At 50.3% G+C, this 15,397-nt stretch overlaps 2 protein-coding genes across 3 annotated transcripts in view; one reads left to right on the top strand and one right to left on the bottom strand.

The window, feature by feature from the left end:
- Positions 1-11,629, bottom strand: part of FAM196A (family with sequence similarity 196 member A) — a 63,022-nt gene extending 51,393 nt beyond the window's left edge. Inside the window, exon 1 of the mRNA XM_018041177.1 lies at positions 11,445-11,629. The gene's annotated coding sequence lies outside the window, so the exon portion shown is untranslated. The remainder of the gene's footprint in view (positions 1-11,444) is intronic.
- Positions 1-15,397, top strand: part of DOCK1 (dedicator of cytokinesis 1) — a 568,807-nt gene that overhangs the window by 278,713 nt on the left and 274,697 nt on the right. The gene's annotated exons all lie outside the window — the stretch shown is intronic.

Raw genomic sequence — 15,397 nt, 5'->3', positions numbered from 1 at the left:
ATGGCCTGCGACCCTGATGGTCTGTGCTCAACCCAGTAACAAAGCTACCGCACTCGCCCCAGCCGAGTGTGGAGCAAAGGCACCCAGTGTTAAATGCAGGACTGAACGTGGCCTGCCCGGCGGCCAAGAGACCCCAGCCCAGCCATCGTAGGGTGCTGGATGTCTCTGAGTCCTTTTATTCTGAGGGCTCCTAAACAGCTGCTGACAGTGCTTTACCTGCCAGACTCCCTAGTTTAATCCCCCTTAACCAGGCCGTCACTAGGTCCCACCAATCTGCTTCGCCTTCCTATTGCTTCACTATTGATTTCTTCCCTTTATCCTCACCGTCCCAGGCTCGACCTTGGTGTTTTCAAATCCCTTGTTTTATCCTCACCGTCCCAAGTTCGACCTTGGTGTTTTCACGTCCCTTGCTCTCAGCTCTCCATCCCTCCATCCTGCACATCCTCACAGTCCCACCTTCAACCACAAACATCTCTCTTCTCTGAGTACCTGCCTAGTCTTAGTTGGGTAGCACTTCCAAAAAGCAGTTTTTGTAAGGGTCCTCCAGAACCTTTCCCATCCTGCTCATCCGCCTAGATATCTCATACCTACTCACAAGCTCTCTGTCTGCTCAAGGTAAGCCAGTTCTTATAGAGTCTCTGGAGTATACCCTGGTCACTCCCTCCTTCATGTCTTTGCTCCCAGTGGTCCATGTTCTAGGCTTGGCCCCACCCTCCTCTTTAATAATTCAAGTCTAGTCTTGCCTGCCCCCTCCTTGCCCTCAGCTACGCCTGTCTTCATGACCCTTTCACGGACACAGTGAATGGTGGCTGCATGTGAAGGGTGATGCAGGCACCATACCGTGTGCTGGGCACCCAGGAAAATGAGGCCCAGTCCTTAGCAGTGTGTAGCTCAGCATGGAAAAGACATTCTTCCGTGGATAGCACCAGCCCACTGTGCTGAGGACCATCCTGGGAGCAGGAAGAAGAAGGGACCCAGTGTTCCCTGGGGAGTCAGGGCTGGCATCCCCTGGGAGACACGGAAAGATGGGCCTCAAGCCTCAGTTGCTTTGCTTTGACGTGTCCCTTCTCTCTGCTTACGCTTATGTAAGTGTTTGCAGACTAGATTCTGTTAAGCATCTCCTCTTTCTCTCGAACTCAATCAGCCTTTGATCCTTGCTAATTAAAGAATATAATGATATGCATCCCAGTATCCTCACAGGAGGGGCCTTACCCAGGACATTTTAAGAAGGTTTAGGGTGGGTACTGGAATCCATGGGGTCGCAAAGAGTCGGACACGACTGAGCGACTGAACTGAACTGAACTGAGAATGGGTACTCAGTATTATTGGTTTCCATGGATTCTTTCTGTATAACCTGGATCCTCAATCAGATGGAGCTTGGATCCTGGGTAGGGATCAGATGAATGGAAGGGTAAAGGGACAGGCTCCATTAGTTTAAGAAAAACCATGTTCCCCAGATTTTTATCTTCTGAACCTTGGTGTAACTCTCTCGAATTTGGCTGTTACAAAGTATTACTTCAAATTTTTTTTTTCTGTGCTGATGCAGGGACAAGAGATGACCCACACTCAAACAAAAATGAGTAGATGGTTCAGCAGTGATGTGTATTTTCTATTTACTCCTAAAGTATGTCAGGGCCCTTACAACAGACTTGCTACAGTCAATGTGACCAGTAGGCTTGTTCTTATATTGCCTGGCTTTCTGGGGAGTGGGATGTGGCTGTGGCAAAATAAGGATTTAATTAGGAAGTCTCAATCACGTGGGATAGCATGGACATGTTAGGGTGGAATCATTGTAACCTACCCTTCTAACCGAATCCTGGATTTTGCTGTAGAGGAGGAACCCCTGACGTTTTGGGGGGAAATCAATAGGGTTCGGGATCACCCCTCTGCACTGGGTTACTTCCGAGTGTGTGTGCTTTCGCCCAATGGTGTTGCGTGAAGTAGTTTTTAATTTTTTTTTTTAACTTGGAGTCTAAATAAAATTGCACTCAGTAAACTGCACTCAATAAATCAATACTCAGAAATAATAAATCTACACTACACTCTGTGATGAACATGGGGAGGAAGGAAAAGGGAGATGGAGAAATGAAACAAGCCGGAGAATGTGAGGGGAACAGTGAGGCCTGGAACTGCCCAGACAGGCAGGCAGGCACAGAGAGGACGGGGGTGCTCGGGGAATTACATCCCAGGTGCTATTCTGCGGGGCAGAGGCACAGTGTTCCTGCCAGCAAGAGCCACTGCCGTTGGCTTTGCACTGCCCCTCATCAGGCAGTTGCAGCAGCCCTTCTCCCGTTCAGAACTGAGCTGGACGGTTCCTCTTAGGAAACTGAGGCCGGACTGTCACAGTTTCACATTTTATGAGCACCCAGCATGCAATGAGTGCGTGTCGGACTGGACGGATGATCCCATTTTAAGGTGATGCTCTGTGCTCGGCTTCCGCCTTTTGATCTCTCAGGCACCTCTTCCTTCGTGGGGATTGTGGGAAAAGGAGAGAGAACAGAGGGGAAAGGTCGTGTAGGTTCAAGAAGGCAAGTTGGCATTGCCATATGTAAGCAGTACTGCTGATCTTGAAATGATTCTGCGCCCCTCAAAATCCTAAAAATAATTTTTTAAAAGGAAAACATATGTCTTTCCAAAACCTTAAATGACCCCTCTACACTTGGCCTTCTTGAAACTTTGGAGGAGAGTTTAAGCGTTGAAGAAGCGGAAGCTTTTACAAGGTTTGTTGTTTTTAAAGACAGCCTTTAAAAGAATCCTGAGGGAGGCTGTTCTTCTCTCAGAAGTAGGAAGACATGCATCTTCCTCAGAGTCTCCATCCTTGAACCTGACTCTCTAGAAGAAATATACTGGTCCCTACCCCAGTCCAGGGAAAGGGGTAACAGGGGAGTCAAGATCACTGGGGTGACACAGGAAAGATGAAGACCCACCGGTCTCCGTGTTTTATTCCCCGCATTCTCTTGTATTTCCTGCGGCATTCCTAAAGCGTAGAGCAGCACGTGACACCTAAAAAGTACCCGTAAATGTTTACTGAATGAAAGGATGAATGAGTGATGTCCCAGGGGAGCAAGGAGAGCCATCCCCTTCTATACTACTTTTTCTAGGATGAACTTAGCCACGGGGTGCTGGTCACCAAACAGAGCCCAGGTCGAGGCCAGCACGGTGAGCTTCCCATGGCCCCACTTTGGATCAACAGTGGACATGGATTCTCCTCCCAGAGGAGGACAATGAGTGACCTGTGACTGTCACCATTCAAAACACCGGTCTTCTGCAATGTGGACTAATTCTCACATGGTGAATGCCAAGTAAACTGTCACCTGGCAGGTCCATAGCCAGAATACGGTACATGCACACCTTTTTTTTTCTTGATCTAGAATTCGGCCCATTCCTAGAAATTCCGGGGGTGGAGGCAGCTCTTCTCAGCAGGGATCTGGGGTTGGAGGTTGATTATTAGTGAATGAGTTACGTGTAGGACTTTATAGGTTGGCGAGGGAGTACGCAAGGCCATCCTCTTGGCATTCTGTCATTCTGGTCTTTTCTTGTTAGGACCCTTCCTGGCTCTGTCAGATCACAGGGTGCTTCGGCACTGGGGTGCAGAGGCTGCCTCTCTGCTTTTGAGTTCTGCCCCTTCCACAGATTAGCTCAGCATACTGCTCAGATTATATACCGGGCAGATTATACTGCTCAGATTATATAACTGGGGCGAGTAACAGAGTGAAAGCGGAAGTTGCTCAGTCTCCAGCTCTTTGGCGGCGCCTCTGTTCATGGGCTTCTCCACGCTAGAATACTGGAGTGGGTAGCTGTTCCCTCCTCGAGGGGATCTTCCCGACCCAGGGGTCGAACCTGGGATCCTTTACCGCGGAGCCACCAGGGAGGCCCCACTTTGTCCATGTTCTAATACTGCATTCTCCAAATACTGGTTTTTTTTTCCCTTTCTTCTGTTTTTTGGCCATGCCACATGGCATGGGGGATTGTAGTTCCCTAATCAAGGATCTAACCTGAACCTCCTACAGTGAAAGCTTGGAGTCAATCACTGGACCGCCAGGGAAGTTCTACCAATTATCTCTGATGGACCAATTATTGCTTCTTAAAAGGTGGAGAAACTGAGGCACTGCAAGGGAAACCTGTGTCCACATCACCCTGATAGAAATCGGCAGAACTGGGGGTGCAGGTGTGGACAGTGTCCCCTGAATGCACCTGTAAGCACTCTGATCTGTGATGCGGGCCCAGGTGACTAGGATCTGTGAAGCCCCCAGTATGTGGTCTTGGTGATGCTGCTGCCGATGATGAAGTGATGTTCATGAGGACAGTGCCTGAAGAAAAGGCTGCATCTGTGGACTACACTGGCTACCTTATTTGAGAGAAACAGGTTTGAGAACAACCTGTAAGGTTGGTAAGGCACTTTGAATGGCTGATTATATAAAGTAAACAGTTGTAGGTTTTTATTTGAAAACTGGGCATGCCAGTGGTCATTCTCACAGATGCTTTAGATCCAGAGTTGGGACTGAGTCTTTGATGTGGAACTTAATGGTCACAAGGAATGAAATGAGAGCCAGGGGCCCTGGATTCCAGTCCATCCTCCACCACTCACTCAGCGGCTGACCTCATCGCCTGGAGAAAGGATGCCTCCCTTCGCTTGCCCTGCCCGAGAAGACTGGCTGGTGTGTTCACAGAGCCAGTTTCTGCAACCCTGTGATCAGTTCCATCCTGTAGCCTAACCCTGGGGGTTTTCGCCCTACTAGTAAATCTGATAGAAACAATACATAAAGCAGAGACATCTTGAGAAGAGAGTGAATAGTGTACATGGAGACGACTAGAAATAGCAACAACAACAACAACAATTAAACCAGGAGGGAAAGTCCTTCTGTGAAGCCTCTGAACTAACAACTACTTTCAAAACAAAGAGATAATAAATACTTAAGAAAGGCAGTTATCATGGGATTTTTCAATGTCCTGAGAAGTCAGATGAAAAGTATGGTTTAAAAGTGAGAAACTTATCTTTCTTAGCATTTTATTAAAATATTTGAATAAATGTTTTTAATAAATACTCCTGTGCTTGGCTGCAGCTGGTCTTAGTTGCAGCACATGTGATCTTTAGTTGTGCTGTGTAGGATCTGGTGCCCCGACCGGGAACTGAACCCAGGCCCTCTGTTTTCGAGCTCAGAGTCTTAGCCCCTGGACCACCAGGGAAGTCCCTAGCATTTTTAGATTTTCAAACTCTCTACACTTGCATGTGTATGAACTTTTCTGGAGAGTGATTCCCTGCCACACTTCTTCAGGGTATGCGAGTTTTAAGTGCAAGATTAATGGGAGACTAGTTGTCTAGCTGTTTGTGCCATGCGATTTCAACACGAAAAAAGAGAAAAGCAAAAAGCCACATCTTTATGAACCACTCTGGTATTGCTTGAAAAAAGAAGAGATATATTGGTGGGTCTGGCATAAAACCAATGAAATTGATACGTCATGATATAAAGTTGAGACGTGGGGTCAAGGCTAAGAGATAGATGTTTTCTAGTTGTCTTAAACTGATTCTATGGACTCGTATTTTGGTAAGGGGAAAATTCCTTTCAGCCAAAAACTGTCAGCATTTGGGATAAAAGAGCATTTAATCTATTGGACCGAGGCTTACTTTGCCTCCCCTGTTTCTTTCACTCTAATTCTATTACTAGGTCATTAAACTTACATTCTGTCTTTAAAAACTCAACTTCTACCCAAGTGAGTTTTCACCAAAGGAAGCTCTATATAAGGTTGAGTTTGGGGGAGGAAAACTCCAAACCTTTGATACTTTTTTCTTCCTTAATCACCGTGTGGCTCAGATTTGAAGATAGTGCATCTCTAGAAGGTGTCTTCCTTGTTAGCAACATCTCATGATTCTTCCTTTTAATTCCTACTTCAAAACAAGTACAACTTGAAATGGAAGGAAAAAAAATTATTGTCCAATCTGGAGTCTGTGAATTTCTAGCAAAATCATTGACTAGGTTTATTGTTAATAGCTTCATTAAATATTCATTAAGCACCTGTTATTTCATAGGACTATTCTTAGTCCTTTAAAAATTTCTTTGTGGTGTGAATCTTTTGGTTTAGATTTTTCCTCTTTCAGAGTATTTCTCATGGAAGTTCTAAGAAGCAAGAAATGATGAAGCACTTATCTTTTAAAATAATGTTTCCAGTTGGAAACTCACATTCCGATTTCTGATAGTAATCCTATCTTTTTTCCTCCAGACCTGCTGGCTCCCTGGCTTCTCTGCTTCTCTTGATCCCCAAGCCCCGTGTCAGCCTGGGTTAGTAGCATCTTTGGTCCCTTCTCCATGTTGCCATGTTACAGACTTACCCCCCAGGATGTCTCTCTCTCAAATGCCCCCTTGTATATATCTCGATGGTCACCAGTCACCTTTGCTACCAGTTAATTCTCACCCGTCACACCCTCTCAACCGATCTCCAATTCCTCTTCTCTGGTTGTCTCTAGCTGTCAAGACTTCATGTTTTAGAAATGTATGCAGTTGTTCAAAACATTCAGTGGTTACCTATCACCAATGAACACAGTACCTTTCTGCCCTGCTGGTTCCTCCATAAACTGGCTTTAAACTACTTCTTCACTCTCTGATCTCCACTCTGAAACCTGTGCCCATTGTCACTTCTTACCTCCCCATACAGGTCTCTTGCTCTGAGCACCCAGCAGCTGTGCTTAGCCGCAGGATTTGTGTGTGCATCTCATCCCCTTTCCTCAGTGTGGTCATCACCCTGTCTGCCTGGGAACCCCCAAAGCACACTGCTGGTCCTCTCCTGATCCTATCTCCCACCTCCTCTGGCCCTCCTGGCCTTGAACTTCTTGAGAACCGCTCCCTCGTCTTGCAATATCTCACACCCTGCTGTGGCCCCTGCTGCTATGATTGGGTACATTTCCTCAGACCAGCCTTCCTCTCTGGACCAAGCCATCTGCATATCAGTCTACTTCCCAGTGCTTGCCCAGTACCGGAGCCCAGGTTTTATAGTTCCATTACATTTCCAAGGATGCTAAAATCGCTTACTACAAAAGCAAGCAGCTTCCAGGGAACAAAATGCAGATAACACGGGTGTTCTGAGTCTGACTACTAAAGTATTAATACACATGAAAAAGATAAAGAATTGGACAGTTGACAAACACAGGATACTTCCCAGGGAACAACCAGTATGGAGGGGCCCACATCACCAGTGGAATGCTGACCTGGAAACACAAACAAAGATTGGTCAGTTTCATGTCTGTTGAAAGTGGATAATGCTACCCCTCCTTGGCGGTTTCTTAACTGAGCAGCTGAAACGAAGCTCTCAGGCCATCAGCTTCCCCTTCCTGCCTTTTTCTCTGCAGGCTTGACGAGGCGAGTATCGTATTTGCAGGACTGCCTGCCCGTAGTATTTCTGGCATCACAAAACCTCTTTCTTTATGTCTCTCATATGCTGTAGCTTACTGCATCTCATTTTATGCCTAAGGCTAGATTATTAAGGGCTGAATTGGAATTTTCCGTAGTAACTGCAATGTAAACTTTGACCGGCTTCTTGCCGTACTGTTGTGATTTTTCAAAAAGTTTCTTCTTTCCCCGTGTCACAGCCATAACAGCATGACTCCGGTGAAGGGTCAGTGTGTAGCCGTGAACCTCTCTCTGCTCGTCTTTGGTGTCAGTTCCTAACAGCAAGATAACACGGCGAAGAGAGCTTGTCTGTGAATGTACAGTACTTGGAATAATCAGCTCAGTACTCTAGAGAAGCAATATTTGCAAATGATGAATTTGAAGACTGTTCTTCCCAAATCCCTTGGAAACATAGTGTTGGCCAAAAGGTTTATAATATAGAAACAGAAGTCCTTGTCCCTATTATCTGCTTTTCTGTAATCGGGTTCTTTTTCTTTCTCTCCCAATTAGAGCTGAGAATATGCATCCAGCGGAAAGCCACAGAGCTATCAGGCTAGAGTGTTTTGTTTTTACTTACATTATTGGTTTGTCACTTGATAACATATTTAAGCCCCTCAACTTATTCATTCATTGTGGTGTGAATGGTGTCTACAGTATGTTTGACTCAGACCCATACTGAATATCACAGTGGCTTATGGTAGAGGGGGTGTCTGAGAGAGTTTATATCAAGAATTGAATTTGGAATCCAGAAATGTCTCCCTAGGTATGTTTTTTGTAAAGCTGACAGGTAAGATTCTTGGGTGCTTGGAGACACTTCAGGGCCCCTGAACTTGAAACAGACACGTAATCTGTTGTACATAGCCCAAAGGTTCAAACCTGTAATTCCTGTGGCTCACTGTTTAATATGAATCAACATCTAAGCAGCGTCTTTACATGAATCCCAGCAGGATCCCCACAACGTGGCACCATATCTCTGTGTTATGTCCTTAATATATAAGAAAAATATACTTTAAAAATACACTGATGAAAATGTGTAATGTCTTTATGACATTTATGTCATAGGTTAGCCCAAATATTAGATAAAGACTTATCCAAATGTTTGTATGCAAATTCCCTGGTGATAAAAGTGTTGTCATGCCATATCAATCATACTAAATTTTGCTTTAAAATATTGAAGTCATGTTATGAAATATTAAAATCAAATATGTGAGGAGACTAAAAAGAAACGGCTTCATAAATTATGTCAGCTCATTTTGGTGGTGGGGGAATGAAGGGCTTGGAGGAACTGGTCAGGGAATTGTTGAGAAAGGAACTGTTTAACGTGACCGTGCCAGTTTGGCCTGGGGGAGTCACCAGCATGACCACCGTCCCCAGATGACTGTGGTTCGCCTTACACAGGCACGGCTGGCGTGGTTTCCTGAGTGCCTGATTGCTTCAGCAGCAGCCTTGCAGCGCTCCCACTCAGGTGCCTGGTGGGCTGGTCCAGAGCGCCACAGTTCGCCGTTCCGACGACCCGATCCCTGCCTCCCTGCACTGATGCCGGGCCACAGCACTGCCGCTTTGCAGTGTAGCTGTGAGTTCTCTATTACTATTCCCCGAGAAGCAGCCTGTCCCCACATAAGTAATCTGCGTCTCATACAAGAGAGTTCAGTAGTTGTAGCTCTAAATGAGACAGCCATGGGTGGGAACAGACAGGAGAATACAAATGTGGAGCTCAGCGAACACATCTGCCCAACTGCTCTGCTGGGTTCAGCTCTACGTCTGAGACTCATTTTTATTTTCTGACTGCTTATTTCATTGTGCAGGAATCTTCCTGGTACTCTGATGCCTTTCATACTCAAGTCTTCCATTAATTGACTTATTTACTTACAAAGTTGTTCCCCCCTCCTACAGAGGGAGAAATAAAAAACAGAAATTCCCTACCCTGCACGTGGGGAAAACAACTATAGCAGAACAGAGAAGCCCCCAAAGTCAAGAGTAAAAGTACCAACTTTCCAGCTGAGGCCTGACTAACCTGTGTGGCCAGCAGTGGCTGTGTCTTAGTAGGACAGTGGGGCTGCTTTAAGTAAAAGCTAATGTCTTAATCACACTAATCAACTCCAGTAAATCGAAAGGTAACCTCTGCTTTTCAAGGGCATCTATCTTTCAGGAGAGGCCTTGCCTTTAAATAAATTAAACGTAATCACCTTATCTTTAAGGAAATGATGAATTTAGTGAAGTAAAGCTCAAACTCTCTGTAGCTAACATAATTTATGCAAAATCATGCAATTAGTGATGGCTGTGCTAGACCTTTTTTTTCTGCAAATGCGTCTGTAATAAAACCATCATGAGTGGCAGTGCCATCTAATGTAAGTAGTAAACATGGATAGTGAATTATTAATATCTGGTGAGGCATGCAAATGGCAGGACTTCCATTTTTCCTTTGAACTAACAACACGTTCGCTAAAGCAAAAAAAAAAAAAAAAAAGGCAAAGATAAATATGAACTTTTCTTTGAAAAGAAACATTCAACAGGAATGTGAATGTAATAAATAGCACAAAATGTGAATAGTAAAACCCAGGCACTTTCCGGCTCCGCAAAGTGAAATGATGGTTATACTTTTTGCTGGGTCTGTAGCATGAGCTTAATGAGGTTAAAGCAATTTCATACGTGTACTCCTCACTGAGAATGGCCGGGGTCAGGTGATGTGGGTGGTAGTCTTCAATCAAGGCTTCAGTCAGGTAACCTTGACATTCCCCCTTCTCTCTGGCAGATGGAAAGGGAACCCCTCCTCCCCTTGTTAGTGCTTATCCAAGGAAAACCTGCCTGCGTGCTGGCTGGACCCTCCTCTTCTGAGCTATAGTCTTGTGAAAATACCTCCTGCGTTCCCAGGCAAGGCAGGGCTGGTCCAAAGTTCCATCCCCATTTGGCCAGTTCACCCTGGCCAGTTCACCCTCCGCAGAATTTAAGCGCCTAAGCAGACAAGGTCAAATTAAAACAGCTTCACTGCTGATTCTGGTTCAGGGTCCAGCGGTCAGGCACAGACCCGCAGCGGGAGAGGGGTCAGGGCCCTTCTCTGTACATGAGCCAAACGCCCTGCTTCTGGCCCCGGTGTACTCCAGAGTCACCCCCACTCCTGGCATCCCCTTACGGCGAGCTCCATCCCCCTGTGGCTTGCCTTGTGCTGAGGTCACAGGGACAGGCTCTTTATCCTGGCAGTGGAGATGCCAGCTGGGAACCCTGAGCATGAACCAGCAAGACGCAGACTCTCGCTTTTGACTTGGGGCTCCCGGCGCTGCCCCGGGCCGTGGGCCGGCCCGCGGGGCTTCCTCCTCCCTCCTGTCCTGGCTCGCCAGCCGGCTGGCCCGCTCGCTCGGTCTGCAGCCTGGGTTGGTTTCCCACGCCCGTCCTGGGTCTGACTCGGGATGCTGCGCCCCCGGAAGACCCGCGGGCGCCGACCCCGGCCCGCAGCCCCTGGAAGGTGCCAACCCCGGGCGAGCCCGGGCGCCTCGGGAGGAGACAGGCATTTCACGTGGGCATCGTGCCTTCGCGGTGCTCACGCCTCTCCTCCGCAGCCGGTGCAGGGCCCCTGCGCCCGGACTCATCCCCCCGAAGTTAATCAGCCGTACTTGTCAGCTCGCTTTAGTTTAGGAAAGACTTCAAAACCTCGAGATCGGCGGGGGCCACGGCCGCCCCCAGCGCCCCCCCGCCCCCCTCCACCACCCCCGGTTCTGCCTGGCGCGGGCTGTCGGGTGCTATAGGAGGCTGTGGCGTTTGTCTAGAACCGACATCGCAGACACACGGACCCGCTCCTCGCCGGCCGTCGCCAAAGTTGCCGGACGCCCCTCGGCCACCCGGCCCGGGCCAGAGGCAGTTGCGTAACCTCGCCCCTCGCCCCCGCCCGCCGCCGGGTCGGCTCCCGGCGGCCCCGGCCCCCGGCAGCCTGCCGGGTCCTCCGCGCAGCCCGGTCGGGGGCGCAGGGCGAGAACCCTGGGGTCGGCGCACGTCCGGGCGGTGCTCTGGCCGCGGCCAAGCACAGCGGGCGCTGGGGCGCGGGAGCAGGGCGTGCGGGGCTCCGCTTACCTTCGGCGGCTTACAGATAAGTCGAGGTCGGTGCAGCGCCTGGCTCGGGCATGTCTCGCCGCGGACCCCGGCAAGCCTGGCGCGGCACGAAGCACTCCGGGCAGGGCATCCGCGGCGAGGTTCGCCGGGCTCGCGCGGAGGAAGGCTCGGCTTCGGGGGCTTGGCCCGCCGCCCGCGCCCCCCCCCTCCACCACCGCCGCCGCCGCCGCCGGGGCCCGGCCCGGCCGGCCCCCCGCGCCGCAGCTCGCGTCCCTCCTGCCCGGCTCAGCGACGCGCGCGGCGAGGCAGCGGCTCGGCCGGCTCCGGGGACGCCCGCGCGCTCGCTCGCTCGCGGCGTGGCGGAGCCAGCCACAGCCACCCGGCGCCGTGCTCCTCCGATGTCCTCATTGACTGCGATCGTCTTCGGCGAGATCTGGGCTCCGGGGCCGGGAGGCGGGGGCGGAGAGGCGGAGGGAGCGGGAGGGAAGTCCTTGCCGCCGCCGCCGCCGCCGCCGCCCCCCGGGTCCCAGCCACTCCGCCGAGCCGGGCGGCCGGAGGACGGGGCGCCGGAGCCGCTCGCCTGCCGCCTGTGCGCCCGCCTGGCAGCGAGGCGGGCGGAGCCCCGGGCCCAGCGGGGCGGGAGCGGGGGCGGCGCGGGGCCGGGCCGGGGCCGCGGGCGTGGGGAGGGGGGGCCCAAGAGGGAGCAGAGCGGGCGGGAGTGCAGGGGCCCCCCCCCGCCCGCCGACACCCGATCCCCAGCCCCAGCCCGAGCCGAGGAGGAGGTGGAAGGAGCCGCCGGCGTTAGCCGCCTGCTCGCGGGGCTCCACCGCGGCGCGTCCTCGGGGTTTCTGGGCTGCAGGCGGCGCTGCGCGGCCCGGGAACTTGTTGAGCCTGCCCTGGAGCTGGAGCCGCCTCCGAGCAGCAGCTGGAGGGCGGGGACCCAGCGGTTTTTCCAGGGAGGGGGTCGCTGGGGACCCCGTGCCCAGGCTGCCGGCGGTGGCAGCCGACCCAGCCGAGCGCGGATTTGAAATTAGGAGCGCGTGGGGGGCTTAGGCGGCTGCCCCCTTCACCTGCGGCTTTGCTGCCTGCCTTGGGTCCAACCCGGGGTCACCCCCTCTAAGCGGGGACTGCCCGGCAGGCTGGTTGTAACTGGCCGGAGTGCCAAAGGCAGTCCGCCCTCGGGGTCTGCTACCCGCTGACATTCAGGAGCCCTGCGCCTCCGCGCCAAGACTGCCCCCCCCCCCCCCGCTCCCCAAGTGGCGCTCACCGCCCACCTGCCAGGCCAGGACACTTGCTGCGTTTGTTTCAGGCCAGAGTTGAGCTCACTTGGGGAGGCAAAAGGAGCTACCCCGTTCTCCCCAGATCCACGAACAAGGAGGTCCTTGGAGCTCAGAGCCACTGGCCCAGGGGCCTCGCGGATCCCTGTGGGACCTGGTGCCCAGGCCTGGGATTAGGCAGGCAGCTAGCCTCGGATCACCTGGCTCCCTATATTTTCTCAGGCTTGGAGCTTGAAGTTCAGCCTCTTTGAGCATACCTGAAAGTAGCCACGTTCATTAGATTTGATATTTCCCAAGAAAGGTCAGAGAAATGGTAAACGGGAGGGCAGTGCCAGGCTGGGGGGGGGGCGGCGGGGGGGGGGGATGAAATGGGAGGACAATCGGTGACGTCTTTTCACTCACTCAGCCCTTCAGTCTCAGCTGTGTGCACACACCGCTGCCTGTTCCTTCCTGAGCACCAGCTCTGTGCTGCGATTCAGCCTTTGCTGGGTCCTGGTTTGCTGAGTTGAGTTGAGCCTAGGTCGGTGCTTTATGTAGTGACTGGTCTTTAGAAACCGCTTTATAGGAAATGCCTCTGGTGATGCATCCAGATACCGCACACACGGAAAACATCCTGAAAGCCCCCTTTCCCTCATACATTAGCACATAACTGTATAATTCTTGGCATCCAGATATGCCCGAGAAGGGAATCCTGAACCTGTGGATCCGAACTCTGTCACCGGGCTCTTTACTATCCTCTCTTAACCTAGAGTCCTCCAGTCTAATTTTCAGCTTGTTTACTTTTCAGGCTGGTAGTCATGCTGGTGGTGCTGGCTGGAGAGACTCGCCAGGTGATGTGTGTGCAGCGGGGAAACCTGTAGCCCGCTGTTCTTCCTGGAAGGGAAGTGATACTGGGGATGTGTGGGACCTGGGGACATGTAATGCCAGGTGGGAGGGAGGGTCTCCATGGATGCCTTCAACATAATCCCTTGGGGGGTGGGCTGTTGCCACTGTGAATGCAATAATCTCTCCAAGGATTTTGGGCACATTTCTGTAAATTTTACTTCATTGCTAATCCAGAAAATCGAAATCTGTCTTCCATCTTTTAAACATGTCACCGTAAATAAAGCTGCCAGGAAATCCTGAAATGTGCTGTTGGTAATGGAAAACTGAAGTTTTAGGGACCACGAGCGAAACAGATAAACACAAATGCATAAATGCTTAAATGCAGGACAGAACAGAGCTACAGGTGGCAGCATGAGCTGGCCAGGATGCAGCTCTGGGGGCAATGGTGCTAAGACCCGCACGATGTGGCATTCGAGGAAGAAGACGGAAAGCTGTGATTGGCAGGTGAGAAAACCCACTTAATATGAACAGAGGATGTAATTGAGGCTTTTTGTATCCTCAAGACTGCTTTTAGTTGTTCATGGCTGTAGTAGACATTCAGTTGTTTTTCTTCCTTGGCAATCTAGTGGTTGAGAATCCATGCTTCCATTGCAGGGGGCATGGGTTTGATCCCTGGTCAAGGAACTAACCCTTTCCCTGGCAAAGGGAAAAATAGCTACTTTTTTTTTGGCTGTGCTGCACAGCATTTTGGATCTTAGTTCCTTGATCAGAGATTGAAGCCGAAGCCCCACTGGTGGAAACACCAGAGTCTTAACCACTGGACCACCAAGGAAGTCCCGCAAATAGTTAAACATTTAAAGTGAGATTTTCCAAAAAGCAGAAGCACCTAAGAATAAAAATATAAGAAAGTACAAGACAGATGATAAGAAAATATTTGCATCTCTTTTCTTTTGCTTCCTTCTTAGATGTGTGTAGGTGCTATACAGAGAAATGCTGGCTTTTCAGCTCTACAGCTTAGTAAATTCTGAGATCTCAATTTCTGCATTAAAAAAAGACAAGAGTATAGGAGTCAATGGCATAAAAGAATGTTCTTTAGTTTTGTGCATCTGCATTCTGAACTGGAAATAACCCAAATGTATAAAATTTGGGGGCTTTATTCATACAGTGGAATGCTATACAGCAGGGAAAAGGAGCTGCCAGCTCATGCACGCAGCATGAATGACCTTCACAAACCTTGTGCAGCCGAAGCCAGACACAACAGTCAATGTCACATGTTTCCTTTGAAACCAAGTCCAAGGGGGTGAAAAATTTCCCCGTGGTGGTAGATGTCAGAGGGATGGTTATCTTTGAGCATGCTAGTCACACAGAGCCACCCTGCCTTCTGTGCGTCGTGAACCCAGTTCAAGTATAGTTGCGTACTTATGGAAAAATTCATCAAGATGCTCTTTTTTCTCGGAATGCCTCCTTTCTGTCTGGGCATTATCCCCATGTTGCTACAGTGTCTGCACACAAGTTCCCCAACAATCTGTCCTTTCATTGAACCAGCCTATCTGTCAGCGAAATTAGCGTGTATCTTCTGAAGCCTCCTTCTCTCCAAAACCCAAGCCAAGAGAAAAGTCAGGTGCTGTAGGTAAGGCTCAGACACATGTTGGAGCTTCCTTCTTTGGGAGCATCTTTTTCTAGCATGCTCCTGGACGTCTGCTTGACTCTCAACATGTATCGGCAGCAGAGTTCACGTTGGAGATGACTTCCCTATCTGGTCCTTTGGTGTTGTACCATGACCACCAGGTGAGCCTGAGTCTGTGATGGCAGGTTCTATCCTTCAGTTCTGAAGATGTGGGTACAGTTCAGCCTTGCTCAGCTCCCACAGAG

Source organism: Capra hircus, chromosome 26 (genome assembly GCF_001704415.2).
Source record: "Capra hircus breed San Clemente chromosome 26, ASM170441v1, whole genome shotgun sequence".
NCBI classification, from domain to species: domain Eukaryota; kingdom Metazoa; phylum Chordata; class Mammalia; order Artiodactyla; family Bovidae; genus Capra; species Capra hircus.
The sequence above is the reverse complement of the archived record's forward strand: the minus strand, read 5'-3'. Positions and strand labels throughout refer to the sequence as shown.